The 12,141-nt window shown below is 37.1% G+C and overlaps 1 protein-coding gene across 4 annotated transcripts in view; it reads left to right on the top strand.

The window, feature by feature from the left end:
• The window catches only part of LOC141555627 (formin-H-like), a 192,450-nt gene that overhangs the window by 99,405 nt on the left and 80,904 nt on the right, over positions 1–12,141 (top strand). For 2 of the 4 annotated variants that reach the window (XM_074288644.1, XM_074288646.1), the window contains exon 3: positions 1,478–1,617. The gene's annotated coding sequence lies outside the window, so the exon portion shown is untranslated. Of the gene's footprint in view, positions 1–1,477; positions 1,667–12,141 lie in introns of all 4 variants that reach the window. The other 2 variants (XM_074288645.1, XM_074288647.1) reach the window with 2 other exon arrangements.

Raw genomic sequence — 12,141 nt, 5'->3', positions numbered from 1 at the left:
AAGAAGGATGTCTTTGAGGGGCAGTCTCCATTTAACATTGTAGGGCCTCATCATCATAGGCTTTCTGAATGAAAGAATCAGGCATTTGGGGACTAGCATCTCCCCACATGCTGCTGAGATGGAGGATGGATGCATATCCAGCCCTTACTCTTACTCCTCCTTCATCTAAGATCTTCCTCCCAGATCATTCTGTGAACAATTTTTTCTTTAGCTTTTTTTTTTTTCAATTTTTTCTGTTAGCAATGTCAAAACTTTACATAAACTTTTCATAAACTTTACATAATTCATGATCTCAGCATGCAGTGGGATACTGAGGAAAGTATCTATCTTCATGACAACCTTGACTCAGGCCCACACTTTCACCTGGTATTAAAAGGAGACCATAGGATTTTGTGATTGACTGGGAACCTTAGAGATAATCTAATTCCATCTCCTTATTTTACAGATGAGAAAATTGAAGCCCAGAGACTTTTGGGCTCCAGTTAAGTGATTTATCCAAGGACACACAGGGAGTAAGTGAAGATATGAAGCTCTTCCAAGACTGAAATTTTGTTTTGCTCATATTTGTTTTTTGCCTCACTGCCTATTTCAGAGACCTGTATTTAGTGGAAGCTTAATAAATATTTCTTCCATTATATTGATTATAGTGGCTGTTTCAGGAGAGAGAAGAAAGAGGAAGCTCTGGTTTTGAGCTGACGTGATGTGATAGTGACCTCTTTTAGGTTGAATTGACTTCCTGCTAGTGATTCCTCAAGCCTGGGTCTTTAGGCTACAGGATGAATGGACACCCACATGTGCATTTATATTTCATTGCTTGGGAGACCAATGACAGGCTTGTTTATTGTTGTAGAACAAATCTAAGGACTGCTTCAGTGACACATAGCTTAGGGAAGCAAACTAGGAGGAGGATGTGCCTTTGAACTGATGGACAAATTTTAGTTTTGTTTATAAACGAGCAAAGAGAATTATGAGTTTTGTCATGAGCTACTGTTCAGAAACTGAGATGGCATCTTAACCAGGGTTCAAGTTTCTTCTGTTTTCAATTTGCTTGGTCTTATGTTATATTCCTGATTGTGTTTTCATGTTGTCTGTAGGCCAGATTTCCCTCTGTTACTGCACACACACACACACACACACACACACACACACACACACAATTGGTATTCTTACCTCATGCCCAGCTGGGGAACTAACAAAGATTTCTCCTGGCAATTTCAGTTCCACTGCAAAGCACCCTGTATTTGGAAATTGTACAAAGCCCTGTATATTTGATCTCTTGTAGCCTCTCAGTAGGTTTCAAAGGTAGATTAAACTCACCAGACAGGTTGTCGATAGAACATAAAATATGAATGAAATTGAAATTTTGTGGTGGTTTTTGGATATGTAACTATATCTCAACAGAGCTGTGTCACACCTGGAAGGACTGGGTGAGCAGATCTATGTCAATTCAAGCCTTGTCTTTTTTTTTTTTTTCCAGCTTAGCCAAGAAAAACTCAAGAAAATTATGAACATGGTAAAAAATAAAGAATTGAGCATCCAAGGAGCCTTGGAATTGGCAGAAAAAGAGAAGGCCCCTGAAGAGGAAGGGATAGAATTGAATGACCCATTGGTAAGGTTGTATGTTGGGGACTGGCCTTATTGAACATGATACTTAATATGAAATTTTGTTTTTAATCCACATTATAATAAAATTAAACTTATATGAACAAACATTGATAGGGATGTCAATAATCTTTTGATCATTTTATGAACACATTTAGATATACAGTGACATGCTACAGTTTATGGGGAACTAGACCTGAGTTCAAATGCAATCTGACATTATTAACAATGTGATACTAAGTTAGAAGAATAAATATTTATTAATCACTTCTATGTATTTATTAAGCACTTCTATGTATTAATCACTATGCTAATGTGGGAAAAGACTAAAAAGAAAGACCATACACAGTCCCTGTCCTCAAGAAACTCTCACAATCTAATGGGGGAGAAAACATACAAAAAGAGTTGAAAAGGAGGGAGGAGATTAACTGAGAACAGAACATGATGAAGTCATGAAGCAGAACTGGAGATGATCTAAGGAGATCTGAGTTTCTGAGCTGATTTCATCTTACAAAGTGATGAATATCAGGAGATGAGGAAATCTAGGAAAGCAGCCAGATAGGAAATGATGGTCCAATCAGTTGATCTTTCTGTCTGTTCCAGTTTCTTTGTCTATAAAATGGGGTTAATAATAGCACCTACATCTCAGGTTTGTTGTGAGGATCAAACAAAATGCTTGTTAAGCTCTTTGCAAACTTTAAGACACTAAATATATGTGAGCTATTAATCATTATTCTCCAAAACTTCAATGCAATTTTGGACTATTAAAGCTTAAAATTTTACTAAGACTTTGGGAATACCTTGCATATAATAATGAAATATTAATAATAATAGTTAAAATTTATATAGTTTTTACTATGTCAGATACTATAAGTGCTTTAAAATTATTATCTCTGGTCTTCACATAATCCTGGAGGATGACAGATGCTATTATTAACCCCATTTCATGGATGAAGAAACAGAGGCAAATGGAATTAAATGATTTGCTTTGGGTCATACAGTTTATGAATGTCTGGATCTGGATTTGAATCCAGATCTTCCTGACTGCAGGCCTGGTGCTCTAACCATTATGCTATGTATATAATGTATCCTATTATTCATTAGGTTTCTTTCCCACTTTTGTGAATTACTAGTGAGAATTGGGCCTGGAGGAAGCAGTTGTTAATAGGGCAAAGAAAGGAAATGCAGTAGCAGAAGGAGAAATAGGGAGGAGACGAAGAGAGACAGGGAGGGGGCAGATGGGGGGGGGACAAGGAGGGGAGAGGAAGATGGAAGGGGGAAGAGAGGAGGGAGATGGGGGAAGAGAGGAGGGAGATGGGGGAAGAGAGGAGGGAGATGGGGGAAGAGAGGAGGGAGATGGGGGAAGAGAGGAGGGAGATGGGGGAAGAGAGGAGGGAGATGGGGGAAGAGAGGAGGGAGATGGGAGAAGAGGAGAGGGAGATGGGGGAGAGGGGAGATGGGGGAAGGAGGAGATGAGAGATGGCGGGGAGAAGCCCAATTCAAAGAGAGAAGAAGGAATGGCAGTGCTGGAATTGCTTCTCTCATAGGCTGATCAATATCCCCACCAATCCTGCTCCTGGATGGGTTAAACAGGTCCTTTACAATGAACAAACAGACAAACCAGCAGCAGTCTTCTCAGACTTCCAGTTCACAGTGGATCATATCCTAAGTGAGATAAGAAAACATCTGTCCCTGTATCTGATTAAAGGACTGAGAGAAGTATGTGTCAAACCCCTGGGCATTTTGTCTTTAGAGTCTTTTGTCTGCTTGAGAGGCAAATGATATATTTCTTAGAACTTCTGATTCCAAGTCAATCCTATATCTGGGGGAATTCCAGGACCTAGGAAAACTGTGGGCATATGATCACTGAATAGATATTTATTGTCTATTATCATGTATTTTTAAAAATTAAATACTATTCATTTATTTATAGATTTTATGCAAAATGGAAAGATATTGTTTAAAGCATTTTTCTCCTGAGGCAATTGGGGTTAAGTGACTTGCCAGGGTCACACAGCCAGGAAGTGTTAAGTGTCTGAGACCAGATTTGAACTCAGGCCTGACTCCAGGACTGGTTCTCTATCCACTGCTTCACCCAGCTGTCCCCAGAGGATTCTTTTTGTTTATCTACTTTCATGGAGAACTGAAGTCATTGTGACCAAGGTCACATGACTGTTGAAATATGGCATATTTGGAAAGGCGGGAAGTTTGACAATGTGGGTGGAGTGGACTTCAGGATTAAGTTCTGATTGGGTTAATTAGACTATGAGTGGTACTATCCTAAAACCCGAGGCAGGAACTAGAGATAAGGAGATTTAAATTCTGATAACCATAACATATCGAGCACTTTTGCCTTGATGGGACGTATACAAACAATCCGGGCAAACAGTTAACATTCTTGTGAATAGCTATCGACATTACTGTTGGCTACATACAGAAAAAATATACGTAAGTGTAAGTGTGTCATACATGTACATATACACACAACTGTGTGTATACATATGTATCACAATACAAATACATTGTATAATATATAATTAGTTGTAGCTGAGATATAGCATGGTGTAAGGGATAGGAAGCTGCCTTGAAGCTAAGAACACTTGGCTTTGAGTCTCCCTTTTTTACACTTACTGGCTGTTTTACCCTGAGTGAAGTTAACTCATTAGTGTTCTAGATACCTCATTAGGTGGCTAAATGGTGCCTGGAGTTTTAGACTTCAGTTCAAATCTGGCTGTAGATATTTACTTGTTATATGACCATGAACAAGTCATTTAATTTCTACCTCAATTTCCCACAAAATGGGCACCTATGTCCCAGAGTTGTTGTAAGGATCAAGTGAATTAGTGTTTGTAAAGTATTTAATAAAGTTGGTAGCTCATAGAAGGTGCTTAAAAATGCTTGTTTCCATCCCTTCTCATTCCCTTGTTAATACTATAAGTTGCAAAAAAACCAGTGTTGACTTGCACTGATAGTTGTATCTTCGCTTAGGGTATTAGCTCTACCCAGATTAATTCCCAGATTAATTCTCAGGTTCTAATATGTGGTTCTATAATGGTAATAGTGCATGTCTACTACTGCTTATTAATTCTGATTTTTTTCATTTTATATTATTTTACACAGACATTTCCATATTTTTGCATAGAGTTAGGATTTTCTTTTTGAAAAACAGCGCTCCAAGTACAATTAAAATAGTTCACATTTACAAATTACTTTCTATATAAGTGAGAGACGGTAGGGAAGTATCATTTTACAGATGAAGATATTGAAGTTCAGAGAGTTGAAGTAAGTTATCCGGGTCTCACAGCTAAGAAGTGACGAAGGCCTCCTTGAAATAGGTCTGATTCCAAGTTCTATATCTGCTCTGTGCCTCTCATGGTGTTATCATCTGTTTAGCCACTGGACATAGAAATTGTTTCAAGCTTTTTCCTTGAAGAGGGAGGCTCCTGGGAGTCCTTTATGCTTTCTTTCTCTTGAGTCTAGGGGGGAAAAAGAATACTGTCTACCTGGTATTCTTAGCTTGAATATGAGAAGTAGGATATTTTTGCCCACATCTATGAATTGAAAGTAAAAATGAGCTATATTTTAGGTTTCCAGGGAAAACTAACTCTCTCCATCCTCCTCCCCCTTCTCACTTCCTCTCTCTCTTTCTCCCCTTTCTCTTTCTCCCTCTCTCTGAAATAGCCAGAGATATATAACTTGGGGGTGGGGCAGCCTCCAAGATTGAATTTGTTCCATGTAAACACAGAGTTTTGACTAATGGCCCATGGTTTACACATGTTATGTATAGTTTGCAATAAACATCTCTCCATATAAAATTTTAAAAATAATTGCTCTGGATTAATTTCAGTACTGAGATGACCAAAGCTATCAACAGTTTTTAATTCTCCTGTTAAAATATAACTTTCTGAAAGAGTGCTCTAATTTGCATCACCACTACCAAGTATTTATTTATTTACCCCCAAACCTTAAAGATTAAGGATGACTACTTTTATTTCATTTTGACTATTTTAGTATATATAAGTGGAGATGAGTCAATGATGAGATATGACAACCTAGAGAAGTATCAGTTTAGAATATGATTTCATTTGCTGAATAATATAGAGGAGGATTAATTAGATTAGAAGAAATAGTATGAAATTTTAATGGTAATATTTTTGTTCAATAGTTTTTCAGTTGTCTGATTCTTTTTGACCCCATTTGGGGTTTTCTTGGCAAAGATGCTGGAGTGGTTTGCTGTTTTCTTTATCATCTCTTTTACAGATAAGGAAATAAAGGCAAACAGGTTTTAGTAACTTCCCCAGAGTCACACAGTTAGTAAGTGTCTGAGGTCAGATAAATATTTTTGATGTTAAGCCTGGCATTCTACTCATTGTGTCACCTAGCTGCCCAATAGTCATGTGGTTTGGTCCTTTCGACCATTCTTTCCATTGATTCAGATGACTACCTAGCCGTACCTTTTACAGACTCTTGACCATGTAATCATATAAATCTTCCATGTGGGGTTTACTCAATGTGCTGGGACTTTTTCCAGGTTTTTTTTTTTTTTTGACATTGCATGGATCCCAGTGGAACATTCAGGCTGTCCATTTGTTATTCCTCACCTTTGCCACATGACTGACTCACCTTTTTTTCTGCTCATTCATCTCTCTTCTTAGTTGGTAATGTGTTGTAGTCTACTGATAATTACTATGTGCTTTTTCGTTCTCCTTTGGGTGACCCTTAACTTGGATTCTTCTGGGTCCATGGTATGCCATAAGTCATAGTCATACAGCATCCCCAGAGGAATATTTTTAAAGGGGAATTTTTTCAGCAACATGTTTATAAGTGATATTGACTTACAAAAAAGTAGTAAATGAAGAAAAATAAAGGTGCAGAGGGCTAAGCAGGAGACCCTGCTATGGCAGGTCACTCAACAAACATCCCAAAAGGGGAATATGTTACTCTGAGTAGTCAGTCTCTTCCTCGGAGGTCTCCAGGCAGAGGTTAGATGATTGTTTGTTAGGAATCTTATTTGGAGATATCTTTCATTTATTGAATAGGCCAGATGGCCACTGGTGTTCTAACCTTCAAATGTTGAGATTCATTTGCATATGAAATATGGATATAGAGTAGAAAAAAATCTTCTTGCATGTCACTGGTGATCCATTTTCATTAATCAATAAATGTTTATTAATCACCTACTATGTGTCAGGTACCATGGGCTTACAAGAAGAGACAAAAGATAACCCCTTCTTCCAAAGAGTTTATGGAGTTGGCGTGCAAACAAATATATACAAAACAAGATTATACAGGATCAATAGCAAGTTAATAATGAAGGAAAATTCTAGAATTAAGAAGGGCTGGGAAAGGTTTCCAGTAAAAGATGGGATATTCAATGAGACTTAAGGGAAACCAGAGAAATAAAGTGAAGACGGAGATCATTCCCAGGCATGGTGAACATTAGTATGAAATTTTTAGGACCCATAAAAGGCTGATCATGGACCAGTTAAGAAGCCAGTGTCAATGAATTGAAGAGTATGTGTCAGGGAGTAAGGTGTAAGGAGATTGGGAAGGTTGGAGGGGATTAAACTATGAAGGGCTTTGAATGCCAGATAGGGCATTTGTATTTGTTCCTTTAGGAAACAGGAAATCACTGGAGTTCATTAAGTAGGAAAGTGAGATGTGACAATTGGACTATGCTTTAGGAAAATCACTTTAATAGCTGAATGCAGGATGAACTGGAATGGGGAGAGATGTAGGGCAGACAGGTTTGCCATCCGGTTATTGGAACATATCTTCAGAGTCACACAATTGATACAGAGGTATGAAGGATGGATAACTTAATTAGGTTTCATGCTGATTACCAAAAAAGAACATGTTTTACTCAGTAGCACAAAGTAGTATCTTTAAAATTATCTTTAAAGAAGACATCTTTTCTTTTAGTTTAGTTTTAGGAATTTTGGGTTTGACATGTTCTTTAGTTGAACAAAATTATTTTTTCAATCAATAGCCATTTATTTTCTTTCCCTTCTACTCTCCCCACTAAAAAGGGAAAGAAGATCTTTGTAACAAATATAATCAATAAAAATAAATTCCCACATTGGTCATTCTTCAAAATGTATGTATCAATGAGGCATCACCTCTCTGTCAGCAGGTAGGTAGAATACTTTGTTGTAAGTCCTCTGTAATCAGGGAATATTAAAATATAAGCAATTCATCTGTTTAGTCCCTTAATATTGTTTACTTTCTTTTACTTTTGTGTTTTTCTTGACTGCTTTTTGTACACTTTAAAATTTCTATGCAGTTCTGTTCTTTTTATTAGGAATGCTTGGAAGACATCTGTTATATTAAATAGCCATTTTTTCTGCGGAAGAATTATGCCTCCTGGAATGTTGCATTCCAAACTCTTTGCTTCTTTATAGTAGTGGCTACTAAGTTATGTTTGATAATCACTGTTTCCTCGGCATTTGAATTATTTCTTTCTGGCTGTATGTGATATTTTTTTCATTTGATCTGAATATTCTGAGTTTGGGCTATAATGTTCTTGGGAATTTTCATTTTGGAGTTCCAGGGAAGATCAGTGGATCCTTTCTATTTCCATTTTCTGCTTTTGTTCTAAGAGATCTGGATAGTTTTATTTTATAATTTCTTTTTTTCCCTTTTTTTAAATTAATTTTATAATTATAAATTTTTTTGACATTACATATGCATGAGTAAATTTTTTTATAACATTATCCCTTGTATTCATTTTTCCAAATTTTCCCCTCCCTCCCTCTACTTCCTCCCCTAGATAACAGGCAATTCCATACATACTAAATGTGTTACAGTATAACCTAGATACAATATATGTGTGTAAATCCAATTTTCTTGTTGCACGGTAAGAATCGGATTCTGAAGGTATAAGTAACCTGGGTAGAAAGACAGTAGTGCAAACAGTTTACATTCAATTCCCAGTATTCCTTCTCTGGGTGTAGCTGTTTCTGTCCATCATGATCAACTGGAAGTGAGTTGGATCTTCTTAATGTTGAAGATATCCACTTCCATCAGAATACATCTTCATACAGTATTGTTGTTGAAGTATATAGTGATCTTCTGGTTCTGCTCATTTCACTCAACATCAGTTGATGTAAGTCTCTCCAAGCCTCTCTGTATTCATCCTACTGGTCATTTTCCATAATATGCAATAATATTCCATAACATTCATATACCATAATTTACCCAACCATTCTCCAATTGATGGACATCCATTCATTTTCCATATTTTATAATTTCTTGAATTATGATGTGAAAGTTCTTTCCCCCCCCCTTTTTTTTTATCATGACATTAAATTAGTCTAGTAATTCTTCAATTTTATATTTTCAGCTTATTTTCCAGGTCAGTTGTTTTTTGTCTTTGTCTTTATTTTTGCTATAAGCTATCTTATATTTTCTTCTTTTTTTTCCAATCTGTTTATGTCATTGTTTGAATAAGGTGTTTTACCTTTTGTGTTAAGCTATTAATTACTTCTTTAATTCTTTCTTCTATGTCTCATTTCTTTTCTATTTTCTCTCCCACAAATTTAATTTATAAAACATTTCAAAACTCTTAAAAATTCTTCTTAATTGCACATGGTTAACCTATATTAGATTGTTTGCTATTTTGAGGAGGGGAGAGAGGGAGAAAAAGGTGGAATCCAAAGTTTTGCAAAGGTGAATGTTGAAAACTATCTTTGCATCTATTTGAAAAAATAAAATACTATTAAAATTTTAAAAATGAAAAAAAATTCTTCCTTAATTCTTCCAGAAACTCTGGTTGAACTTGTACCCAATCAGTGTTTTTCTCTGAGGCTTTTCTTGTAGATGTTTTGGGACCATTTTCTTCTTTTGACATTGTCTTGGATATTTCTATCAAGATAACAGCTTTTTAATGGTGGGCTTCTTTTTAAAATTTGCTCATTTTTCCAATCTATTTCTTGACTTTGTACTTAATGTTAGGGCCAACTGCTTCTTCCACAGGGAATGACTGGGTCTTGCCGCTACTTCCTTAAAGTTTGGGTGTTTTGTTATTCTAGGATTTGAGGGATAGCTCAAAGTGGAAACCTGAAAACTTTTAGTGCTTCCCAAGTGGCACACCCAGGGCAAAGTCTAACTTCTTGTTCTATGATCTGCAGATTTATAATCTGGATTTGGTTAAAGCAATTTACCTATGGACATGCTCCAGTTAAGATTAGATTAGAGTAGTCTCAGCTTCTATTAGTCAGCTGGAAAGATCTGGTGGTTCAGATTGATGAGCTGCAAGGGTTTTTTGGGCTAGGATTCTTGCTCTGGTTATTCTGCTGCAAGCTTTAGATTGAATTGGAAGCTGAAACTGAGATCTGCCTCCTTCCTGAGACTAGAGTCACATTGCTGCTGCATGGCTTTGAACTTACTGTTTGTTCAGTAAATAGTTTGGGGCTCATAACCATCCTCATTATAGATTGCTGCTTCTACCTTCTCATTCCACCTCTGAAACTATTATCTGGAACTGGATAGTGAATGTTGAGCTGCCTTTTGACACCTTTTCCCTCATCCTGCACAAGCTTAATTCTCTGTTCTAGACTTGGGAACTATTCTTGCCCTGGGACATATAATCTTCCTGTACTCCCTGTGCTTTGCATGGCCATTTCTGGCTAGATCCTGTTTCCTGTGCCTCTAAACTTCTTTGTCCATCTCACTATGCTGTCTTGGGCTAGAAAAGTTATTTTCTATCATATATCACTATGATATTTTCTTGGATTTCCCTATCAAGATCTGATCTGGTGTGTATTCTAGATTATGTTTAGAGAAGTAGAAGGGACCAAATTGGCTGTACTTTTTTTTTTTTTTTTTTTTTTTTTTTTTGCTACTCTGCTAACCTTGGCTCTGTCTTCATATGATGGAATTTTGTAAGAATCAATGTAAGTCTTATACTTAGGTTTAAAAAAATCAATGCCACAAATGCAGCATGGGGGAATATATAGCTTGATAAGTTTCCCTGAAAAAGCTCTTGAGATTTTAGAGAATGCAACCTCAACATCAGTTGACTAAATCTATCATTTTATGCGCTTATATTCTTTGGTGACATGGAAGCCAAAAATAATAATGTAATGTAGAATGTGTGGGAGGGAAAACCCACATAAACATAGTATCTATGATTAGGAAGGTGAAAGTCTTGTATGTTACTCTGGCAAGATAACATGTATTTTAAAATGTTATTTCCATGCATAAAACCGGACATTTTCTGATGCTGAGACATTTGACAGTGCTAAGGACTTTGGTGGGGAGAACTTTAATTTCTTGGATTTCTTGTCATTACCTCCACAAAAGTAATTTTCTTGGATTGGCTATGGGACTATTCTGGTGGGCTAGTAGATGTCTGTTGGATGTGGGACCTTATCCTGCCTCTTCTTGGCTGTCAGAGGAGGTGGTGATCAGCAAGGTCTAGTGGTGGTTTGGGCCACCTGGAAAATGCTACCTTCTTACTCATTGCACCTTGCTGTGTCAACAAAGCTGGTTTCCTCAGATGAATCATCCAGGATCAGAGGATATGGAAAAGTTTCTCTTTATATAGGTCAAGGGAGAATGAGATCATGGTTCTCTCAAAGTATTGAGAAAGGGATAATGAAATGTTGTTTTGGGTTTCCAAAACCTCTCTCAGCCTCCTGTCTTTCATTGTTATGGAATAGAGGAGGAAATGTTCTCATTCTGAAGGGACACTGTGCTCCAGCTTTCATGAGGTAAGCCCCCCTCAATCCCACCGGGCTCACCTTCTTCCTTACCTTTGATCACCATGCAGCAAAGGGTTAGATGCTTAGGCCAATTAGGAATGTCAGATTACATAAAACCGGTTTTCTGAAAAGTCTGTTACTGAATGCATAGGTTAGTCTGTGTATTATATGGATGGTGACTACGGTACAGAAAAGGGCAAGCATAGGAGCTTGGGATGGCAGAGTCTTGGAGGGAGCTCCCAATTGTTTATGGGTGATAGGCAATATGAGAGTTATCAAATCAGCTGCTGGTGTGGTACACATGTAATTCTCCAGTGGAAAGGGAGTACCCTGCAGCCTTGTACCACCTCTGTCATGGTCTGTCTTTGCCAGAAGTTAGCAGGCAGAAGAAAAAAGAAGGGGATTAGGGAGGAGTGTTTTCACAGACATACTTAGTGTAAAAGTATGCTTTGGTTTAAAATTGATGATAACTATTACATTAGAAATCTTAGATTAAACTACGAAGTCTCTGCTTTCAAGAGCCTTTCACTTGAAATAAAATAGAAAAAAACAAACAACAATTGTTAGTTGTTGGGATCCTTGTGTCAGGTGCAGGGTCCAAAAAGAAAAGAAAAGTGAGATGAACCTCGCTCTCTCATCACATGCCCTGAGACAACACCTATATTTTGAGAAGCGTGGTAGCATTTCATAGCAATTACCATAAGTGGAACAGCAACTGAGTTGTAATACTTTTACTTGTGACTTTACACTAACTGTATCTGTTGAAGGTGGGAGGATTATGCCTCATTCCAAATGTCTTTGGGTCTGCAGGTCAAAAAGCATGTTTAGATGGTGC

Source organism: Sminthopsis crassicaudata, chromosome 2 (genome assembly GCF_048593235.1).
Source record: "Sminthopsis crassicaudata isolate SCR6 chromosome 2, ASM4859323v1, whole genome shotgun sequence".
Taxonomy (NCBI): domain Eukaryota; kingdom Metazoa; phylum Chordata; class Mammalia; order Dasyuromorphia; family Dasyuridae; genus Sminthopsis; species Sminthopsis crassicaudata.
Note: the sequence above shows the minus strand (reverse complement) of the source record. Positions and strands in the feature narration are given on the sequence as shown.